Source organism: Orcinus orca, chromosome 9 (assembly GCF_937001465.1).
Source record: "Orcinus orca chromosome 9, mOrcOrc1.1, whole genome shotgun sequence".
Lineage (NCBI taxonomy): Eukaryota > Metazoa > Chordata > Mammalia > Artiodactyla > Delphinidae > Orcinus > Orcinus orca.
Window position 1 is genome coordinate 46,377,469 of NC_064567.1, and position 24,379 is coordinate 46,401,847.

The following is a 24,379-nucleotide window of genomic DNA, read 5'->3' on the forward strand; positions in this document are numbered from 1 at the left end:
GAACTCTCCCTGGTCTAGAACCTGCCCTGATCTTTTCCTTAAACAAATCTCCTGCAAATAGTTGGTCTAAGAAGAATTCAACTCATTCTAAGATGAATACTAAATAAAAGGAAACGGTGAAGAGAACCAGCACAAGATCTATACAAGAAAACTAGAAAAAAAAAGTGGGAAAAGGAACAGGACAAAGGACAGACGATAGATGAAAAACACTTATCAGAAAATATACTTCTGTGAAGCAGATGAAAACAGTGACAAGGCAGAAAATTATTAACTGAAAAAATTTTATGAAACAGTTATCCCTTTAAATTAAGGACTCTAAGGAAAAATATAAGAACTCTGAGAAGATGTAGCAAGGCAATAGGAGATGAAATATAATGTGGGAGAAGTGAAAGAGAAAAATGAAGACCAAAAAATGTCCTACTGTATAGCACAGAGAGCTATATTCAATATCTTTTAATAACTTATAATGGAAAAGAATTTGAAAAAGAATATATATTTGCATATATATATCACTGAATATACTGAATCACTTTGCTGAATACCTGAAACTAACACAACATTGTAAATCAACTATACTTCCATTTAAAAAAATGAAGAGCACACTACAAAGAGCCCAAAGAAAAACAGGTATTGTTGAAAACACACTGAGGACCATGGAGAATTGAGAAAAATAAATAAAATGAAACAGAAATGGACAAAGAATTTAAAAGTATTAGAAAGAAAATGATAGATGTGGAAGACAGACAAAAAAAGATACATGGTTTCACTTAATAAAAGACACAAATGAATGGAAGAGAATAAATATTCAAATACATAATCACAAATATATAATGTAAGAAAAATTTTCAAAAATAAGGTTTAGAGCTTCCCTGGTGGTGCAGTGGTTGAGAGTCCGCCTGCTGATGCAGGGGACACGGGTTCGTGCCCCGGTCCGGGAAGATCCCACATGCCGTGGAGCGGCTAGGCTCGTGAGCCATGGCCGCAGAGCCTGCACATCTGGAGCCTGTGCTCCGCAACGGGAGAGGCCACAACAGTGAGAGGTCCGCGTACCGCAAAAAAATAAAAATAAAAAAATAAGGTTTAATTCTATAGATTAAAAGGCACATGATATCCGAAGAAAAATGATATAGTTTTGGAGACATATTAGACGTGCCGCAGTATCCCAGAGAAATAATGTATGATCCAAAAGTTTATACCCAGCCAAACTGTCACTGTGGTCAAAAAGCAAGTATGACAGATGTTTTTAAACATGGAAGAATTATGTTTCCTGAATATATATTGAAGATACTACCATAGGAAAAACTTCGGCCAATTAAGAGTTGAAGAGAGAAATTAGGGCAAAAAGAAAGACAGTATTGAATTAACCATAGAACCAAGGCTGAAGAGCCTATGAAATTATGGTAACAGAAATGACTATAACTACTATTAATCATAGCAAAATAGAAAGATATAACTAACAAAAGTTGTCAGGTAAAAGGGAAGATAAAGCAAGAGATAATATATATATATTAAGTTCCTTAGCTTACAGACAAAAGGTGGCTAAAAAAATCTTTATTTTTAAAATCTTCTAAAATTGAGATATAATTGACATACAACATTGTATTAGTTTTAGGTATACAACATAATGATTTGATATATGTATACATTGTGAAATGATTACCTGTTTGCTATGACTTAGATATTTAGATTTCTTAGCACTTTATAGTTTGTGTGTATGTATTAATAGTTTGTAGTGATAAAGCAATTCTTTGTTTAACAGGAAAAGAACGCAATGACCCAACAGAAAAATGGACAATGGGCCAAACATATCACAGATAAAGAAATACAAATGGCATTTAAACACATTTGAAGGTGCTGAACCTTATTGATAATGAGACAATACAGGTCAGAACCACACCAAGATACAATTTTTCACTTAGATTGACAAAGATCAGAGGTTTGGCAAATATGTATTAGAGAGGGCGCAAGGCATCAGACGCTCATAATTACTGGTGGAAATATAAATTAGTACAACTTTCTGTAAAGGGCAATGAGCAAATTATCAAATTTTTAAAATAGACTTTCTAATTCTAGGAATTTTTCTTATCACATAGTGTATCACTTACGAGAAATAATGTATACAGCGACATTCACTGCAGCATTCTTTTTAATAGCAAGAGGCTGGAAATAACCTATAAACACACTGACTGGGAGCTGGTTATTAAATTACAGTTGGTACCTTAAAATGGCATACTAGGTAGCCATTAAAGGAATATGGCAGCCCTCTATGTACCAATATGGAATGATCTCCAGGTTATATTAAATGAAAAAAGCAGGCAGCAGAAAATGTATATAGAATGAATATGCCTTTATTTGTATTATATGTGTATACCTACAAATACAGGTATATGTAAATATAGGTATACCCATACCTGCTTATGCATATATGAAATCTCTCTGGAAGAATGTATAACAACCAGGTGGTCCAAGACTGGGGTGTGAGAAAGACTTACTTTATACTATATATCCTTTTTACACTTTTTGAAGTATGTATCCTGGGCATTACTACCCATTTGAAAAACTAACTGAAAAAATAAAAGTTCTGGATTGCTTTCTTTACTCGGGACAATTGTGAAGAAGTAATTTTTTAAATGCTTTTCATCATCTGAGTTAGGAGACCCCTTTACATCTAAAAGGTAAATACAAATGAATAGATGAATAATTACAAATTTGTGTTGACAATTTGGTCTAAGTGAGCTGGATCCACAAAGAACAGCACTGAGACCTGACCATGGGTTTCGCTGGGCTGGCCTTGCAGGCAGACTTCCATGACAGCTGAAACCATCCCCTGCAGCCAGCCACAAGCATTGAAGGTGACTGACGAAGTGGGCTTGGTAAACAACCAAAAGTAGAGTAAAATACTTCTCCTCAAACCAATCCATAACCCCTAAGATTTAATTCTTCTGTTAATACACGGTTACTACACAATGAGGAACAGCCTTAAAACATGATTGCCCATTAGGCATGAATCATTTGTGAGTTGGTTCCATTTGTAACCGATCCTAGTCATTCGTCAAATGGGAGAAAACAAGAGAGCACCATAAGGGGATGCACAGGGTCTGAAATGACAATGGTGGCTTTCTTTCTCCAGCCACAGAATAAGGCACCCCTAGATCTTACGGACAGGTATCCTGACAGGTATCATTCTTAGGCATACGTAATTTATACAGATAATGTCAAAATGACTACAGGTCAACCACTATCACTTAAAACTCACTGACCATCCATGACCACCAGGAACACACAACACCAGGCATGAACCCAGATCGGTTTTAGCCTTCCTTCTAAAAGTCTGCAGGTGAATTTCTAAAACCTTCGGACATACACAGAGAGGTGAAAACCAGAAAAGGAGTCATGCAAAAGCTGTTCAAATGTAGGGGAAAATGTTGCTTGCTTGTCTTGTTTTAGGCAGTTATCTTACCTATTTCTGAAGCTACTTTATTCTTCCTCTGAAATACTGGAGAGCAAGACGATTGGCTAAAACACATTTCATTCAAAAGTTTAGAAGAGTATTAGAATAAACGACAGCTTTAAGGAATACTGGAGACTTAAAATCTATTTCTGTGTCATTAAGAGGAAGTACAATTACATCTTTGGTCCTTTTTCTTGGTTGTACCATATGAGGAGAAAAAATTTCTCTGGTAATTATTTATGTCAGACACATAGCAAAGGAGCCAGCATCATTTTTTACTATAAGTTTATTCCCTGGGCAGACATGGTTGATGATTTCATACTGATATATGTGTTGGGATATATGTGATATATGTGATATATGTGATATATGTGGTTGGGAGAGCTCTTTGTTAAACAATTCATTAACAAAAACAATAGTTCACATGTACTACGTGGATTCCCAGTGCTAGCAATTGTGATTGTTATTTACATAATCATCTTTCATCACCCCAAACAACTCTGCACGAAAGATATTATTATCCCCATTTCACAGACGAGGAAACAAAGGCTCAAAGATGTAAAGTAATAGTCCAAGATCAAACAGCTGGGACGTGAAACAGCCGCATCCAACCCAAGTGAGCTGCCCCTAAGCCTCCGCACTCTCCATTACTCTACCCAGCTTCTGACAGGCATCTCAGCCTTTGCACAGTCTATGCAATGCAGAAAATATTTACTGAGCTTCTTCTACATGTTAGGCACTATGCTAGCCACTGAGTAAACTATAAACATGAAGAGCAGGTAATCAATAAATACTTGATGAATAAATAAATCTATAGATACATGGCGCCTGTCCACAAATGACAGCTTATAATACTTACATATTTAAAGTTACTATGTGCCAGGCACTTTGCTAGGAAAAGGCAGACTAAAAGAAGAAAAAAAGAGGCAACAATAAAGCATATGGTATATAAAAAGCACAAAATGAGTTCCAATAGATCAGTAACCACAATAACTATTGTTACACAGATAATTAGCTTCTCTTGCTAAAGAGCAGAGATATTCTAATTGCTTTAAAAATTAACTATATCTCCTTTATAAGAAATGCACCTAAAACAAAATGATGTTTAAACCTTTGAAAATAAAACAGTGAAAACAATACCCAAGTAGATACTAAAAACTGGTATAGAACCCTCATACTTTGCTGGTGGGAATGTAAAATGGTGCAGCCACTTTGGAAGAGTTTGTAAGTTCCTCAAAATGTTAAACAGAATTATCACAAGACTCAGTAATTCCACTCCAAGGTATCTATCCAGAGAAATGAAAACATTTGCCCACACAAAAACTTATACATGAATGTTTATAGTAGCATTACTCATTACAGCCGAAATGTAGAAACAACCCAAACGTCAATCAACTTATGAGTGGATTAACAAAATGTAGTATGGGCCATGCAATGTAATATTATTCAGCAATAAAAAGTAATGAAGGGGACTTCCCTGGTGGCACAATGGTTAAGAATCCGCCTGCCAATGCAGGGGGCACGGGTTCAAGCCCTGGTCCGGGAAGATCCCACATGCCGCGGAGCAACTAAGCCCGTGTGCCACAACTACTGAGCCTGTGCTCTAGAGCCCGCGTGCCACAACTACTGAACCCACGTGCCACAACTACTGAAGCCTGCACACCTAGAGCCTGTGCTCCGCAACAAGAGAAGCCACCGCAATCAGAAGCCTTCCCACTGCAACGAAGAGTAGCTCCCGCTCGATGCAACTAGAGAAAGCCCGCGCACAGCAACGAAGACCCAACCCTGCCATTAATTAACTAATTAATTAATTAAAGGAATGAAGTACTGATAGATGCTATAGCATGGATAAACCCAAAAGAGACTATGTCAAGTGAAAGAAGCCAGTCCCAAAAGGTCACATACTGCATGATTCCACACATAGAAAATTCCAGAATAGGTAAATCCATAGAAATAAAAAGTAGATTAGTGGCTGTCAGGGCTGAGGAGAGGGGGGATAGGAAGTGACTGCTAATGGGTTTCTTTTTGGGGTGATGAAAATGTTCTGGAATCAAGATGATGGTTATAGTTGTGTGACTCTGTGAATATTCTAATAATCACTGAATTACATACTTTAAAAGAGTGAATTTTATGGTATGTGAATTATACTCCAATAAAGCTGTTATTTTTTTTAAAAAACTGGTACAGCATGATTAATATCAGGCAAAATAGAATCCAGGGCAAAACATATTAATAGAAATTATAAAGTGTTCTGGAAACATAAATGCAAAGGTAATTAACTGTTCCCATGGCTTATGGACCATGAAAAGCATAAGAAACCTCTGAGAGAGGTCTTCTATAGTTGAAGGGAGTGGGGAGGGGGTGAGCAAAACTTTGCCACGTGGGAATGTCTGGGGTGTGTGGCAACCAGTCCCAGCAAGCATGGCGCTCACAGAGCCAGGCTGAGCTTTAGTTTGTAAGCTTCTAAAGAAAGGAGAGATGTTAGACACTGGTGTTTTAAATACAGCACCCTGGGGGCATGTGTGGAAAATGAATTATAGGGCAATGAAGAAGCAGCAAACAGGTAGACCAATTTGGGGATCCACATGGGCAAGGATGGATATTTATTTGAATTAGAGTAATGGCAATGGGACAGAGCCAAGGATGATAACAGTTTGGATGCCTGGGATGTGGGGAGAAGAAAGAGTCCAGGACAACCCCAAGGCTCCTTGCCAAGGCAATCTAATATTAATTAAGGAAGGCAGGAGAAAATGTGTGGGTGTTGGGCGGTGGTGAATGGGCGGGGAGAAGTGAGTTTAATTTGAAGCATATGAGGTCCTTCTGGCAAATGGAAATTTAGATCTGAAATTTAGAAAAGAAGCAGGGCTGGTGACAGCGGTTTAGGAATCTACATAAGGCAGTTGGGTGTGTTTCATCCTCTAATGCTAATCGTATGAAAAACTAGAAAAGTATAACATTTTAAATTACTGAGTCACTTCTGTAAATTCTAATTAAGTCAGGGACATGGCTAATAATGGAAGTTATGTCAGGTGGCTGATACTTCTAGCTGCCTACTCAATAACCATTTCCTCTCCTTCCTTAGAGCAAAATCCCTAATTAGAGAGAGGGGTGGTAGTTGCAGTTTACCTAGCTAAAAATATTTGACTTCTCAGACTCTTTACATTTTAGAGCAACATTGTGACACCATCCTGGCCAATGAGATGTCGTCAGAAGTAGTTGGGGAGGGCATCACTTTCTATCTAAAAAGGCAAAACTTCCCTAATAGAAGGGCCCTCGCTCTTTAGCTATTTACACATTTCCTTTCTTCCTGCCTAAAGATGGAAGCCTAGAGATACAGCAGCCATCTTGTGACCATGAGGCAACTAGATTTAGGATGATGTCCTACATGGTGAAGAAGGTGAAGAAAGGTGAAGAAAGGTGAAGCAGGGAAAGGCTGATTCTCTGATAGTACTGTTTGAGCTCCTGCATCGCCCCTGGACTGCCTTTCTTGGGAGTCTAGCTCCACAAGACACTCTTTTATCTGTTTAGGCCAGATTCTGATGTGTGCATTGTTTTTGTTTTGTTTTGGCAGCTGAATGCAATCCTAACTGATACAAATCATACTTGGGCTAATGTATATGTAATGAGACTAAAAAGACATGACCATTATTTCAAGTACTAAAAAACAAGTTTAAAAATCAAATATCATTTATTCTTAATACCAAGAAGTACTGAAAGTATTAAAGGGCTTAAAAGGTAGTACAGAGCACTGGATATTTCTTTTTCCAAACAGTGTGATAAAATCTGCAGCTAAAGGGAGATTATGGGACTACCAGTATTAAGAAAATTCATGAACACATCTATTAATGAGTTTATGTGTATGATGACACCCTCTGGACTTTTTCTGGATAAAGTCAACTGATTTGGCTCATTTATATAGCTTCAGCCAGAACAAATGTTCTTAAACATGGGATTGTTCACCTGACTCTCACAAGAATTATAATCTTTGGAAGAATCTTTCTACTCTCCCAGGCACTCAGTAAGCATAGCTAAGGAAATAGAACATCCCCAAACCACAGTGTTCTGGCCCTTCACAGAAGAGCTTTTATTGGGCTGTGCTCTGAGAGTATGTCTCTGGAACTGCAGTCAATGACGTTCTAAGAAACACTTATTATTAACTTCTACCACAAAACTTCCATTGTCTTCATGGCAGGGACCATGTTGAAGACTTAGATCTCTATGGCAACAATGACTGCTTTGAAGAACCGCCAGGAGAAAGCCATCCCAAGTTTCAGGACCAGGAAAAGCTGTGTAACTGATCTCATTTTATCTCATGGTCACTGTGGATTGAGTAACTATTTGTGTTTTCCTCTTTGTTTTGGTTACTGGGAAGCTCTGACAAATTTTTAATCCCATCTCCCGAAACTACACCAAACCTTATAGTAAACTCATCTCTAGAAATTACCTGCACCTTATAACATAGTCTTGTTCACTAAATTACCTTTGATTTCATCTTGCTTCCTTATCTGTGTGTTCTCTTTACCCCAGTTTCATTATTAATTTTATGTTGTTTATGCCTCAAATGCTTTATGGAACCAGAAACACGTAAGGCAAACAATTTTTAAAAGCATCAGATGATAATAATTTTAAAAAGAGCTAATTTATTGAACATTACTATGAACCAAGCACTGTCCTAGGCACTGGACCTATTTTAAGTTATTTACCCTAAATATGAGATAAGTAGTACTATTACTATTCCCACTTTACAGATGAGAAAACTGAGGCACAGAAAGGTGAAGTAATTTGTCCAAGGTCATACAACAAATAAATGATGAAGGAAAGATTCCAACCCAGGTGTTTCAAATGACAACCGTTTTACAAAAGAAGAAATAATAATATTTAATTTCTCAAAGAAGCAGAGGCCTTCTGATCTTACAGGCTGAGCTTAGCATCCTTCAGCTTTAAAGGAGATATCTATTACACATCTTGTCCATACAATCATGCCCGATGACCCATATTAACAGAGGGGAATGAGACAGTAAAAGTCAAAAGGACAGTTAATCCAAACTGACTTTTGACCTTTAAATATGAAGGTATTCATTCATTCACTCACTCATTCATTCACTACTCATCACATGCCACCTATGATGCAGCTGCTGGGAAGAGAGATGAAACAGATGTATTACCTGTCCTCCAGGAGTTCAGGTGCAATCAGGGAGAGTCAGGTAAAGGGCACGTTGGGCTTATGAGTTGGCTGATAGCAGACCAGGGCAGGGTGTGGCATGATCATTCTGAGAACAGTTTAGCCCTTGGCCTCTCTGTCCATCTGATAATGGGAGTAAGAAAAATCAGCTCCCTTATAGGGCTGTTGGGTTGATTTCATATGTAGAAAGCTCTTAGCCTAGTCAGGCACAAATATTCAGTATGAGGTAGCCTTTGGCTCTTAAGGCACAGCGGATGGCAGCCTGGGCACCTTGCTCTGACACACACCTGCACACACATGGGCCCAAGTCCTCACAAGCTCCCTACTGCCTCCTCTTAGATACTCCCAGGAGCTGACAGGCTTACAGTCCATAGACAGGCCTGGCACTTCCTTTCTGGATGCCACCATCTCAAATTCAGTGTCTCACTGGAATACATCGCCCACACAGGGTGAATATTCCTTCAAGATGCACTTGAAAATCTTTCACAGAGCCTGGCCCACATAATGCCCACCTGGCATTTTTGCCACATTTGCTCCGCTTCACTCTATCTCTTTGGCACTTCAGCACGGCCGTTCACCACACGATTCCCCTGCTGCAAAACGGGTCGGGTTCCTGCTTGGGCAGGCCTAAGGAAATACCCAACTAGAAGGGCAAAGGGGAAGTTTCAAGTGCACTATTGGCTGAAGTCAGTGAGAAAACTTATGTGCTGCACCTGCTCCGCATCAGCTGGGAACCGTCCCTCTCTTCCGTTGTGTGCGGTGGCTAAATAAGAAGTAATTAATCATTTTCTCACCAACCCTAACTCATATTTAATAGTTCCCTCTCGAAGTCTGTTTTGTCATGCTCTCAGCAGAGTCAGTCAAACATTATGATTCCTTTCTAAATATTCCAGCAGCCAGATGGCAGGAACACTAACTGTGACATGGCAAAACTCGCCTAAAGATAACTTTGTGATGCATAATCACGCTTAATGGTACTCAGCTGAGCAGATCCAGCCAGCTACCTCTTTACCTGCCCCACTTAATCCAGCTTCTTCAAACCCAAACCTTCTAATTCTAAGAACGAGACAAACATTCAACTCTGCAATGTGATATTAGCTGGTAAAACAAACACGATTCTACTCCTCCGGCTTCTGAATTTTAGGCAGAAGGATAAAATCACTAGAAGAACACACTTCAGGACACATTTCTCAAGATTTCTCTCTAGATAAAATATTCCTGTACCCTAAAGTTTCAAATGTTTCTGCACCAAATGTAAGTATATTTACAACACGTTTGCTGGAAAACAAATTTCTGTCCTTCTGCTGAGTTATTTTTGTAGGTTTTTTTTAAACATAAGCATTGATAAACATATATTTATAAATTCTAGAACGTAGGAAAGTTGACTGTTTTTCCCTAGTGAAAATCCTACATGTTCTCTAGAGTAAATTACATTTTGGTTTCTCAGATCTTTTCTAGGTTATATTATTTATTTTGTGTGTGTATTTAAGTGACTGCAAAATCACAACCTGTACTGTATGATTTCTGAACAATAAATCTCCTAAAAACAGTGTTTCCAGGCTGGGCCAGCTGGCTTTCTCCTGTTCCTAAAACTGTATGTTCTTAAACACACACACACACACACACTTCCTCCATCCCTTCCGCTGCTGGCTACCTTCAGACTGTGACACAATCTCACACTCACAGCTATATGAAAACAACAGAGGCTCCTGGAAAGGAACTAAAAGGGGGCACGGCAGGAAGCCAGTCTTCAAGTCTCTGTCACCCTGATGGCTCTGCCCTGATTCAGGTGGCTGAAAATTGCTTGTTTATGGTTGCACGTATAGAATTTGAAATCTGTGTACCCAGGTTCTTAACCCTGCTCCCCTGAGTAAGGCATTTAACCTCTGTGACCTTTTATTTTCTTGTCTGTAAAAAAAAGGCACAATAACAATACTGCCCTTAAGAAAATGTGAATCATGTGAGGTGATTCGTGTAAAGGCATTTGGTAAGGCCCTCTGCAGTGTGTATTTCATTTCCCGTTATTGCTAAACTTTCTTTGCTCCCTGTTCTTATTTATTTATTTATTTTTCTGATTTGGCTTCTGTGGTTTTTAAATGTATCTCTAAAATTCCTTGGCTGGAAAACTGCAGTAATCTGTGTGCTACTATAATGAGTGGATTTTTAGCATTAAATTTTTATTTACTTTTTTTACTGAGGGAAAGCATAAGTGCACAAATCTGAAGGGAATAACCTCACAAATATCTATATATGTACACCTGTGTTACCACTACTTAGGTCGAGGTAGGGAGCATTTCCGGCACCTGTGAAGCCTCCTTTTCTGTCCAAGTCATTACCAGGCCCAAAGGCAACCCAACCCCTCTTCTAAGCTTCGTCCCCATTAATAGCTTTGCCTAAAATTAAAAAAAAAAAATTTTGTTTTTAGGGGAGGCTGGAGTCCCTGCGATAACTACTACTGCTGACCAGAAGACATGTACTTCTCTTCCCTCTAAAGAGATAAAGATTCTGTAAAGGAGGAGAGAGGCACGAACTTTCTGAATCACACAGGTTATGCAGAACAAAGCTCTCATTTTGCTGCCAAGGACACCCGCAGGCTCGGAGAAGCGAAGTGATAGCCCACCTTCCTGCTGCAGAGTACCTTTCCTTCCAAACAGAGCCCGTCACAAAACAGCGCGAGCGTCAGGGATGTTGTCGGCTCGCCCCAGCGCGCCAGAACAGCTCTCCCGGCCTCTCCCGGGAGAGAACTTCTTTCTAGGGAGCAGCGCGCACTGGGTCCCCACGCCGCCCCCGCTCCCGTCGCAGGCACACCCACGCGGCTAGCAAGCCACGCTCAGAAGGCGCTGTTCCTGCGAGCCAGTGCCCGCCTGCCCACAGGGACAGGGCTAGGCTCCCTGTCCTCCAAGCCCCACCCGGAGATTCGGAGCGCCCTCTTCCCCAGCCCTGCTCCCGCATCCCCGCTCCACCTCCGCCTCCGGTGCGTACTGAGGAAGGCGGGGAATAGGCTCTGCCACTTTCTCCCTTATTCCTCCAAAGGAGACTTTAAAACCCATGCATGGCCAGAATTAAATTGCTGGAGCACAGACTACTGACCTCTGGGGCCTGGAGATGAGCACTGGGAAGGGAGTCCCGAGACCTGCGCTCTGGCCCCAGTTCAGTCACCACGAGCTGTGTGACCTTGTGTAAGTCACTTTACATCTCCGAGATTGGCTTCCTCATCGAGGGCTTCCGTATCCCCCAAGCCACCTTTAGTTCTGCAATTTCCTAGCTGCTGTTTACTTCGCTCCCGCTCATCCCGCGACAGCCCCCTCCCCAGCGAGACCCCAGCCTTTTGTTCTGGGGGTGAAGCGGGGAAGGGAGGAACGGAGAGCTTGGCGAAGACCAGGCCCGGGCGGCCTTGTCGCCAGGGGCCGCTCTCCGGATAGTCGGGTCGGTGGAAGTCACCAGACAACCCCGCGGTGACCTCGTTCCCTCCGCGGTCCCGTTACGGCCGGGCCTCGGAGACGCCGGGCAGCGGGCGGCAGGCTGCTGAGGAGCGCAGCGCAGCGCAGCGCATCGCCCCGGGCTGGGAGCGCCCCAACACCCGCATGCGCGCACGCAGCACTCCTGCACCCGCCGGCGTTTCACTCAGCTCCGGGACGGCCCGAGCGCCCGCAGCTGCGGCTCGTCCCTCCTCCCTCCGGCACCGACCCGGGCACGCGCGCGGAGCCGCTACCTGCCGCTGGTCGTGCCGAGGACAGGACAGGATTCGTCTCTGGCCGACGTCCCCGCCGCCGCCGCCGCCTGTAGGCTCCGGGCTCCGTCCCGCAGCGTCCGTGCTCCAGGCGACGCCGCTGGGTCCAAGCTGCGTTGGGTGCTGCGCTCGGTGAGCGCCGCTCACTCCCCGGCCGCCAGCTCTGGGGCTGCCGGGACGCGGAGGCGGGGCCGTCGCCCCCACCTGCTCCTCAGGCTCCTGCCGGGGAGCCGCAGCCGGCCCGCGCGCAGGGACGCGGCCCGGGCGGGCGGGGTCGCTCTGGAACCCGGGAGGCGGGTCCTGGCCTCCGGGCGCGCCTCTGCCTGACGGAGGCCCAAGTCTAATCTGAGGAGAGAGTCTAAGTTTGCGGCCCAAGGCTGGAGTTCCCCACATAGGAGGGGCTGTGATGCAAGCAACACCCGGCCCAGCACCGCCAGGCTGGGGACACTCCACTCCTTCATCAATTTATTCCAAAATATTCTGAGCCCCTCCTATGCTCCAGGCAGCGTCATAAGCGGGACAAAAGAGAGAACGAGATCGTCTCGTGCCCTTGCGGAATTCACGGTCTAAAAAGGGAAACAACTAATGGACAACTACACCGCAGAACCAAGAGGGAGCGGTCATAGAGGGGGCCCTGATCCAGACTTGGGGAAGTCAGGGAAGGCTTCTGGAGGAGGTGGTGGCTAAAAGAACTGAAGGATGTGCATGAATTATCCGGTTGGAGTGACCTGGGGAGGTAGATTGTCCCAGGTGGAGCCGAAGGGGAGAGGGAGCCGACTGCCGGAAAACTGAAGGGTCTAAGGAGCCGAAAGAACTTGGTATGTCCAGTGAATCCTTGCCACACTTCACGTTCAGACCCCTGGAAAGATGCAGAAAGATTGTGTCTGAGGCTGGATGTATTCCACTAGGCGCATGATTGGTTGGTGAGGATTTCGAATCTCCCACGTGCTGCGCATTCCCGCTAATGGAGGAGCTAAGAGGATACTCGTGGACCGTTCACTGCAATTTACCCGAGCGTCTGTGAGCCAGGCCCTCTGCAGGACCCTTAGCATGTGCTGTGGAAGGAGGCTGTGTCTCTATGCAAAAGGAGCTACAAGTCTGCAGTGGGGGAGAGACCTGTACTCAGCGCTTGGATGAGATGCATGGGAACACAGGTGAGAGAGCAGTTAATGCTGGTAGGGAGGGGGATCTCACACATGGATAGCAAACTGTCTCCAGGTTCAGGTTCTGTAGCAGCTGCTGTCAAAGTATGTTGCCCAAGCGGACCTTAGCTGGTTTCTTAATTACTAGTGTTTACAGGCTGACAACGTGTAGGCTTATATTTACAGCAAGGATAAATAATTCACTCCTGATGCTGTTCCTTCCTGTGTTGTCAAGAACGTGGGCTTCTGTTTGACTTAGGTGAAGAAGGTGTAGTCAGTGGAAGCCAATGAGGTACTTGCTTCCCACCTGTTTGTCCTGTGCAACTCATGCCTTTCCTCCTGTGTTGTCAAGAGCATGGGCTTCTGTTTGACTTAGGTGAAGAAGGTGTAGTCAGTGGAAGCCAATGAGGTACTTGCTTCCCACCTGTTTGTGCTGTGCAACTCATGCCTTTCCTCCTGTGTTGTCAAGAACATGGGCTTCTGTTTGACTTAGGTGAAGAAGGTGTAGTCATTGGAAGCCAATGAGGTACTTGCTTCCCACCTGTTTGTCCTATGCAACTCATGCCTTTCCTCCTTTAGAACCAAAATAAATGGTCATGGGCATGAAATGTGAAAAACTGTGCTCAACCTAAAATTCATAAACCGTTTTGCACAGGTGATCACTAAAAGAAAAACATTTGAAACATTACCAGACAGTTTCCTTCTTGGGATCCCTAATGTGTATTCTCATTAAATACAAAACTACTAGTATTCTAATACAAAAGGAAGGAAAGGTAAAAGAGCAGAGAAGACATTTGCATGAGCCCAGAGTTCCCACCAGGTCTTCTGCTGAATGGCCCAAGCAGGAGTTAGTCGAATGGAGAGGCTGTTATCTTAAGAGATAGTTGTGAGCTGGCGTGGATCAAATAATTTGTGCAAAAAGGCTACTGGTTGGAAAGGATAGAGAAATGGTGAGTGAGGAAAATATTTGGAAAGTGGGGACATTTGTGCTGAAAGCTTCAGGTGCCCAATGTCTCATATCCATGTGACGTAACTGTGCCATTGATGCCTTGTTTTTATGGACATTAGAGAAGGATCCATTCCCCCTGGCTGCACCAGGATGTACATAACTACAGGACAGCACTAGCTATTCCAGGTGGATGATACAGGCATACCTTGGAGATATTGTGGGTTCAGTTCCAGAACACAGCAATAAAGCAAATATTGCACTAAAGTGAGTCACATGAATTTTTTGGTTTCCAGTACATATGTTTACACTATACTGTACTCTATTAAGTGTGCAATAGCATTATATCTAAAAAAATGTACACACCTTACTTAAAAAAAAAACTTTATTGCAAAAAAAATGACTGACCATCATCTGATAAAGCAAGGTTGCCACAAACCTTCAATTTAAAAAAAAAAAAGCAAGATCTTCGAAGTGCAGTAAAACGAGATATGCCTGTATTTGTTTAGTCACAGGTGCTGTAAGTCACCTTCCCAATAGCCAAACCCTTTTCCCTTTCCTCCCTATTAACAGAACTGAGGATTATGATTGGTCCAAGACTACCATGACAGTCCCATTCCTGATTTCTCAGTCTTTCTTGCAGCTAAGGAAGTCATTGACCCGGTTCTGGCCAATGAGTTGAAAGAGGGAGTTGGCTGGGGGGCTCCTGAGACCTCCTTTGCAGGCTCTGACTTTCCATTTTTCATGTTCTTTGTGCCTTGAACACAAATGAGATGGCTAGTGATGCTGCAACCAGATTACAACCAAGAGACAATGAACATGAGACCAAAAAGCCAATATAATCAGGGTGGCAGAGTGGAAAATAGAGCAAGTGTGTATGGTACTTCTGGGCATTCAGATGAAATCCAGCAACAGCCCACCTCTGAACTTTTTATGTGAGAAAGATAGCCCTCGCTAGTTTAAGCCACTGAGACTGAGTTTTCTATTCCTTGTGGCCAAATGTATTTCTAACTGATACTGTGGCCTGGTAAAGGGCAAACATCTCTTCTCCCCCTGCTCACCAAATGCCTGCAATAGCTCACCTTTCACACTTTCTCCTTGTAAACTTATATCTGCCATGACTTATTAGCTCTTCAGGAGAACAGCACTGTAGAAATCTTAAATGTTTTATACATGTATCAGCATCCATTCTTCAAGAATTTGTAGAGCAGCTATTAGATGGTGATAATGTACTGGGGGCGCTAAAATGGATTCACAGCCATGCCTCCAGGGAGCTGACAGCTTAGCAGAGGATACGGCTTGTAAATAGAGTATTACAGTTCCCTGGAGAGAGGGATAATACAGGAGAAGAAATGATGAACACTGCCTGATGGCGGGGAGAAGGGAGACAGTAATGCCTGAGCTGGGCTTTCGTGGATGAACTGGAGTTTCCCATCAGAAACTGGGGAAGGAAAGCCATTTCAGGGAAGAGAAAATCTGAAAGAGGTTGGTGGACCAGGAGCCTCAAACTCCACATGTCTGAAACTGAACTCACGGTCTTTGTACTGAACCTGACCCATTCTCCGTGTTGCCCATCTCCCCAGCCATCCAACCCAACCACCCAACAAACCCTCAGCTCCCTTTCCCTCATGGCACCTCCCCTCGGTGGATTTTGCCTCTTGGCCCCATCTGGTTCTACCCTTCTGCACCAATGCCACCTGCCACCAGAGCCTGTCACCTCTCTCCAGCACTTCCACAGTTGCCTCTTAGCTGGTCATTCTGCAACGTGCTGCTTCTCTCTTCCAAACCAGTACTCACAGTGTGGCCAGAGATGGTCTTGAAACTCAAAGCTGATCTTAACTCCCATTATCTGTAATTTCATTCTTTTTGCTTTGCTCTGATGATAATAACCAAAGTCCTGAGCTTTGTCTGAAGGCACTCAGTCTACAGCATGACTTACTCAGCCTTTTCCCTCTCCCTTGATCTCTTTACTCCAGTCGTGTTGGCCTGCTTTCAGATCCTTGAACAGGTAATACCCTTTATTGTCACTCGCCCTTTGCACATGCTTTTCCCTCTTTGAAGAGAACATCCCCAAAATGAACTCCTCCTCATTGTTCAGATCTCAACTTAACTCAGCCATCACTTACCTGGAATTCGACAATGTCACCTTCCACTATAAGAGCTCATCATCCCATGTAACTTTCTATTGCAGCATTGATTACAGTTGTAATGATGCCATTATTGGTTTGATGATTTGATTAATGTCTGTCCCCCAGACTAGACCATGGTATCCATGACTTCAGGAACTATCTCTGTCTCTATTGTATCCTTATCTCACAGAACAGAGACTACTACATAGTAGGCACTCAACACATGTTTGTTGAGTTATGAAAGAAATGAACAAATGAGGCTTGGAGTCTTGACCTAAATATTTGAGAGTCTATATATTTTTTAACTTTTAATATCAACCTTATTGAAAAGTAATTTACATATGAAAAAATGTACTCATGTTAAATGCCAACAAATATGTTCTCTGATGTAACCTCTACCCTTATCAAATATTTCAAACAACCCAAAAAGGTCCCTTGTGCCCCTTTGCAACCAGTCCCTACTCCCAGTCCCAGGCGACCACAGAACTATTAGCTTTGTCTTTTCTAGAGCTTTGTATATACATGATATACTCTTTTGTGTCTGGCTTTTTTGTTCAGCATAATGTATTTGAGCTTCATCTATGTGTTTTGTGTAATTTATTCCTGTTTATTGCTGGTTAGTATTTCACTGTATTTCACAATGCCAGTATTTGTTTATCCATTCACCTGTTGGTGGACATTTGGGTTGATTCCAGTTTTAGGATGTTACAGTTAAAGCTGCTTTGAATATTTGTGTATAAGTCTTTTTGTAGATAAATGTTTTTATTTCTTTTAGGTAAATACTTAGGGATATAGTTTTAAGAATCATTAGCATTTAAAGATAAAACCTTGGAATCACAATGACAAACGACTTCACACCCACTAGGGTGCCATAATTTTTAAAAAAGGAAAACAACAAGATGTGGAGAAGTTGGAACCCTCATACATTGTTGGTGGGGATGTAAAATGGTGCCGCTGCTGCGGAAAACAGTTTGATGTTTCTTCAAAGAGTTAAACATAGAATTACCATGAGACCAAGAAATTCCAATCCTAGGCATATACCGAAAAAAATGGAACACAAGAGTTCGAATAAAACTTGGACCTGAAAGTTCATAGCAGCACTATTCACAATAGCCAAAAGGTGTAAACACCCAGATGTCCATCAACAGATGAATGGGTAAAAAAATGTGATATATCCATATAACGGAATATTATTTGACAATAAAAAGGAATGAAATACTGGTACATACTACAACATGGACGAGCCTTGAAAACATTAGGCTAAGTGAAAGAAGCAGACACAAAAGGCTGCATATTGTTTAATTCCATTTATATGAACTACCCAGAATAGGCAAATCCATGGAGACAGGAAGCAGATTAGCGGTTTCCAGGGGCTGAGGAGAGGGGAGAATGGAGCATAGGTGCTTAATGTGACCGGGGTTTCCAACTAGGGGGTAAAAACGTTCTGGAACCAAATAGTTGTCATGATTGCACAACATTGTGCATGTACTTAATGTACTTAATGCCATTGAATGGTATACTTTAACATGGTTAAAAGAGTAAATTTTATGCTATGTATACTTTACCACAATAATGATGATGATGATGATGGTAATAATAATAATAATAAAAGTTACAACCGGACTTCCCTGGTGGTGCAGTGGTTAAGAATTCGCCTGCCAATGCAGGGGACACGGGTTCGAGCCCTGGTCCGGGAAGATCCCACATGCCACGGAGCAACTAAGCTCCTGCGCTGCAACTACTGAGCCTGCGCTCTAGAGCCTGCGAGCCACAACTGCTGAAGCCTGTGTGCCTAGAGCCCGTGCTCTACAACAAGAGAAGCCACCACAATGAGAAGCCTGCGCACCGCAACTAGAGAAAGCCCCACGTGCAGCAACGAAGACCCAACACAGCCAAAAATAAATAAATTTTAAAAAATAGGTACAACCTTAGAGGGGTGTGAGGGTCTTGGGCAGTGGTTCCCACCCTCTGTAAAGACTGCTGCATCACCCCATGCACCACAAGCCCATAGCTGGCTGAGGGTGGGGCTACCTGTCAGGTAGAATTTAGCCATGAGTCTTCCGTGCAAGTGTCTGCCTAGGGAGGAGGCTCCACCTTGCTGAGAGTAAGAGTTAAGAAGCATGGCATTCTATCACTTAACATCAGGCTGGGGCTGATTCATGCAGGTTCCTGGGATGGCTGAGAAACGACTTCATGAGCACAGCACAAAAAAGAGAGCAGGCAGTTCTATTTAAACAGCAACACTGTGCCAAAGAGTGCCCAAAGGAATAGTTCACTACCTGTGGATGCTGTTTAATCCCATCGTGCTGCCTCCCAAAATTATACTGTTCTTCCAAAATGTGCTGCAAACACCCAGAGGTTGCAGTCTACCTTTCTTGCTTCCAGAGTAAGAATAGAGGAAGGTCGAGGCCCATGCAGAACACAGGATTTTACTGAACAGGCAGAGAAAGAGGATCCAACTGATGAAGGAAGAGGGAGAGAAGGGAAAAAGAGAGAGGAAAGAGCCTGGAGAGAAGGAGGTACAGAAACCAAGGAGAGAGAAGACGTGGCCGACAGCATCATGCTGCATGGAATTCCCATTCAAGGGCCAAGAAATACGACAATAGGAGGTCATCGGTTACTCTAGCAATTGCAAGTTCAGTGCAGTAGAACAAGCAGAAGCCTGATCTTAGTGGGTTGAAGTATAAGAAGTTGCTGAGGGAGTATTGACCATACTTTGAGTGTGCATTATTTTTTCAGAAACTTCAACCAAGAAGAGAGGAGAGAGGATTAAATCTAGAAGAGAAGAAAGGATCAAGGGAGAGTAGAGACTCTATCATATTGTAGGTTAAGAGAAAAGACCCAATAGAGAAATGATTTCAAGATTTAGGAAAGCGAGGGAGTTGGAAATATAGCGAGGTATTTTCTGAAGTACCTTTTTAGACTCATTCTTTGAGAAACTGAGAAGGGATTTGCTGAACAATATTTCACAAAGTTTTCAAAACCTTTAATCCTTCTAAGTACATAACATAAAATAGTATAAAAAAACCTTGATCTTGGAGACAAAAGATGTGGATTCAAGCTATTATCAACTAGCTGTGTGATGTTCACTATTTCAATAGCTTATTAGATCTTCAAAATCTTAATTCTTTCATCTGCAAAAAGGGGGCATTGATTTCTGCCATGCCTCAGAGTCATTATCAGAATACCAAGAGGGGAATTCCATGCAATTCATAAAATTGAAAGCACTTTGTTTTACTGTTAGGACCACAGAAATGTAAAGAACTTTACCTGGATTACTGTACCATATTTTAAATTAATCTGCACTGACTGGAAACACCAACTAAAAGAAAATTATTATTTTATTTCATTTTTAGGTCTTATTATTAGTTATCTATTTTATACATATTAATGTATATCTATCAATCCCAGTCTTCCAATTCATCCCACCACCACCGCCCTGCCCCGCTTTCCTGCCTTCGTGTCCATATGTTTGTTATCCACATCTGTGTCTCTATTTCTGCCTTGCAAACTGGTTCATCTGTACCATTTTTCTAGATTCCACATATCTGCGTTAACACACGATATTTGTTTTTCTCTTTCTGACTTACCTCACTCTGTATGACAGTCTCTAGGTCCATCCACATCTCTACAAATGACCCAATTTCATTTCTTTTTATGGCTGAGTAATATTCCATTGTATACATGTATGACATCGTCTTTATCCATTCGTCTGTTGATGAGCATTTAGGTTGCTTCCATGACCTGGCTATTGTAAATAGTGCTGCAATGAACATTAGGATGCATGTGTCTTTTTTTTTTTAATTTTTTTTAAAATTTATTTTATTATTTTATTTATTTATTTATTTTGGCTGTGTTGGGTCTTCGTTGCTGCGCTCGGGCTTTTCTCTAGTTGCAAGCAGGGACTACTCTTTGTTGCAGTGCACGGGCTTCTCATTGTGTGGCTTCTCTTGTTGCGGAGCATGGGCTCTGGGCGTGTGGGCTTCAGTAGTTGTGGCACATGGGCTCAGTAGTTGTGGCACACGGGCTTAGTTGCTCTGCAGCATGTGGGATCTTCCCGGACCAGGGCTCGAACCCGTGTCCCCTGCATTGGCAGGCGGATTCTCAACCACTGCGCCACCAGGGAAGCCCCGCATGTGTCTTTTTGAATTATGGTTTTCTCTGGGTATATGCCCAGTAGCGGGATTGCTGAGTCATATGGTAATTCTATTTTTAGTTTTTTAAGGAACCTCCATACTGTTCTCCATACTGGCTGTATCAATTTACATTCCCACCAACAGTGAAACAGCGTTCTCTTTTCCCACACCCTCTCCAGCATTTACTGTTTGTAGACTTTTTGATGATGGCCATTCTGACCGGTGTGAGGTAATACATCATTGCAGTTTTGATTTGCATTTCTCTAATAATTAGTGACGTTGAGCATCTTTTCATGTGCTTCTTGGCCATATGTATGTCTTCTTTGCAGAAATGTCTACTTAGGTCTTCTGCCCGTTTTTTGATTGGGTTGTTTGTTTTTTTAATATTGAGCTGTATGAGCTGTTTATATATTTTGGAAATTAATCCTTTGTCCATTGATTCATTTGTAAATATTTTCTCCCATTCTGAGGGTTGTCTTTTCATCTTGTTTATAGTTTCCTTTGCTGTGCAAAAGCTTTTAAGTTTCATTAGGTCCCATTTGTTTATTTTTGCTTTTATTTCCATTACTCTAGGAGGTAGGTCAAAAAAGATCTTGCAGTGATTTATGTCAAAGAGTGTTCTTCCTATGTTTTCCTCTAAGAGTTTTATAGTGTCCGGAATTACACTTAGGTCTTTAATCCATTGTGAGTTTATTTTTGTGTATGGTGTTAGGGAGTGTTCTAATTTCATTCCTTTACATGTAGCTGTCCAGTTTTCCCAGCACCACTTGTTGAAGAGACTGTCTTTTCTCCATTGTATATCCTTGCCTCCTTTGTTACAGATTAGTTGACCATGGGCGCGTGGGTTTATCTCTGGGCTTTCTATCCTGTTCCATTGATCTATATTTCTATTTTTGTGCCTGTACAATATTGTCTTGATTCCTGTAGCTTTGTAGTATAGTCTGAAGTCACGGAGTATGATTCCTCCAGCTCCATTTTTTACCCTCAAGACTGATTTGGCTATTTGGAGTCTTTTGTGTCTCCATACAAATTTTAAGATTTTTTTGTTCTAGTTCTATAAAATATGCCATTGGTAATTTGATAGGGATTGCACTGAATCTGTAGGTTGCTTTGGGTAGTATAGTCATTTTCACATTATTGATTCTTCCAATCCAAGAACATGGTATATCTCTCCATCTGTTTGTGTCACCTTTGATTTCTTTCATCACTGTCTTATAGTTTTCTGCATACAGGTCTTTTACCTCCTTAAGTAGGTTTATTCCTAGGTATTTTATTCTTTTTGTTGCAGTGGTGAATGGGATTGTTTCCTTAATTTCTCTTTCTGATCTTCTGTTGTTAGTGTATAAGAACGCAAGAGATTTCTGTGCATTAATTTTGTATCCTGCAACTTTACCAAATTCATTGATTAGCTCTAGTAGTTTTCTGGTGGCATCTTTAGGATTCTCTATGTATAGTATCATATCATCTACAAACAGTGACAGTTTTACTTCTTCTTTTCCAATTTGTATTCCTTTTATTTCTTTTCCTTCTCTGACTGCCATGGCTAGGACTTCCAAAACTATGTTGGATAATAGTGGCAAGAGTGGACATCCTTGTCTTGTTCCTGATCTTAGAGGAAATACTTTCAGTTTTTCACCATTGAGAATGATGTTTGCAGTGCGTTCGTTTCATATGGCCTTTATTATGTTGAGGTAGGTTCCCTCTATGCCCACTTTCTGGAGATTTTTTATAATAAATGGGTGTTGAATTTTGTCAAAAGTTTTTTCTGCATCTATTGAGATGATCATGTGGTTTTTATTCTTCAATTTGTTAATATGGTGTATCACATTGATTGATTTGCCTATATTAACGAATCCTTGCATCCCTGGGATAAATCCCACTTGATCATGGTGATCCTTTTAATGTGTTGTTGGATTCTGTTTGCTAGTATTTTGTTGAGGATTTTTGCACCTATATTCATCAGTGATATTGGTCTGTAATTTTCTTTTTTTGTAGTGTCTTTGTCTGGTTTTGGTATCAGGGTGATGATCTCCTCGTAGAATGAGTTCGGGAGTGTTCCTTCCTCTGCAACTTTTTGGAAGAGTTTGAGAAGGATGGGTGTTAGCTCTTCTCTAAATATTTGATGGAATTCACCTGTGAAGCCATCTGGTCCTGGACTTTTGTTTGTTGGAAGATTTTTAGTCACAGTTTCAATTTCATTACTTGTGATTGGTCTTTTCATATTTTCTATTTCTTCCTGGTTCAGTCTTGGAAGGTTATACCTTTGTAAGAATTTGTCCATTTCTTCCAGGTTGTCCATTTTATTGGCATAGAGTTGCTTGTAGTAGTCTCTTAAGATGCTTTGTATTTCTGCAGTGTCCTTTGTAACTTCTTTTTCATTTCTAATTTTATTGATTTGAGTCCTCTCCCTCTTGTTCTTGATGAGTCTAGCTATAGGTTTATCAATTTTGTTTATCTTCTCAAAAAACCAGCTTTTAGTTTTATTGATCTTTGCTATTGTTTTCTTTGTTTCTATTTCATTTATTTCTGTTCTGATCTTTATGATTTCTTTCCTTCTACTAACTTTGGGTTTTGTTTGTTCTTCTTTTTCTAGTTTCTTTATGTGTAAGGTTAGATTGTTTATTTGACATTTTTCTTGTTTCTTGAGGTAGGATTGTATTGCTATAAACTTCCCTCTTAGAACTGCTTTTGCTGCATCCCATAGGTTTTGGATTGTTGTGTTTTCATTGTCATTTGTCTATTGGTATTTTCTGATTTCTTCAGTGATCTCTTCGTTATTTAATAATGTATGGTATAGCTTCCATGTGTTTGGGTTTTTTGTATTTTTTCCCTGTAATTTATTTCTAATCTCATAGTTTTGTGGTCAGAAAAGATGCTTGATATGATTTCAATTTTCTTAAACTTACCGAGGCTTGATTTGTGACCTAAGATGTGATCTATCCTGGAGAATGTTATGTGTACATTTGAGAAGGAAGTGTATCCTGTTGTTTTGGATGGAATGTTCTATACATATCAATTAAATCTATCTGGTCTATTGTGTCATTTAAAGCTTGTGTTTCCTTATTAATTTTCTATCTGGATGATCTGTCCATTGGTGTAAGTGAGGTGTTATTGTCCCCCACTATTACTGTGTTACTGTCAATTTCCTCTTTTATAGCTGTTAGTATTTGCCTATGTATTGAGGTGCTCCTATGTTGGGTGCATATATATTTATAATTGTTATATCTTCTTCTTGGATTGATCCCTTGATCATTATGTAGTGTCCTTCCTTGTCTCTTGTAACATTCTTCATTTTAAAATCTACTTTATCTGATATGAGTATTGCTACTCCAGCTTTCTTTTGATTTCCATTTGCATGGAATGTCTTTTTCAATCCCCTCACTTTCAGTCTGTATGTGTCCTTAGGTCTGAAGTGGGTCTCTTGTAGACAGCATATATATGGCTCTTTTTTTGTATCCATTCAACGAGCCTGTGTCTTTTGGTTGGAGCATTTAATCCATTCACGTTTAAGGTAATTATTGATATGTATGTTCCTATTATCATTTTCGTAATTGTTTTGGGTTTGTTTTTGTAGGTCCTTTTCTTCTCTTGTGTTTCCCACTTAGAGAAGTTCCTTTAGCATTTGTTGTAGAGCTGGTTTGGTGATGCTGAATTCTCTTAGTT

The 24,379-nt window shown here is 41.4% G+C and overlaps 1 protein-coding gene across 4 annotated transcripts in view; it reads right to left on the bottom strand.

Annotated features, from left to right (window-relative positions):
• Positions 1–24,379, bottom strand: part of WIPF3 (WAS/WASL interacting protein family member 3) — a 119,073-nt gene that overhangs the window by 77,805 nt on the left and 16,889 nt on the right. The window contains exon 1 of one of the 4 annotated variants that reach the window (XM_012531510.3): positions 12,346–12,740. The exons of 1 other annotated variant lie outside the window; for it this stretch is intronic. The gene's annotated coding sequence lies outside the window, so the exon portion shown is untranslated. Of the gene's footprint in view, positions 1–11,253; positions 12,133–12,345; positions 12,745–24,379 lie in introns of those variants that run through there. 2 more of the 4 variants (XM_033420598.2, XM_049714860.1) reach the window with 2 other exon arrangements.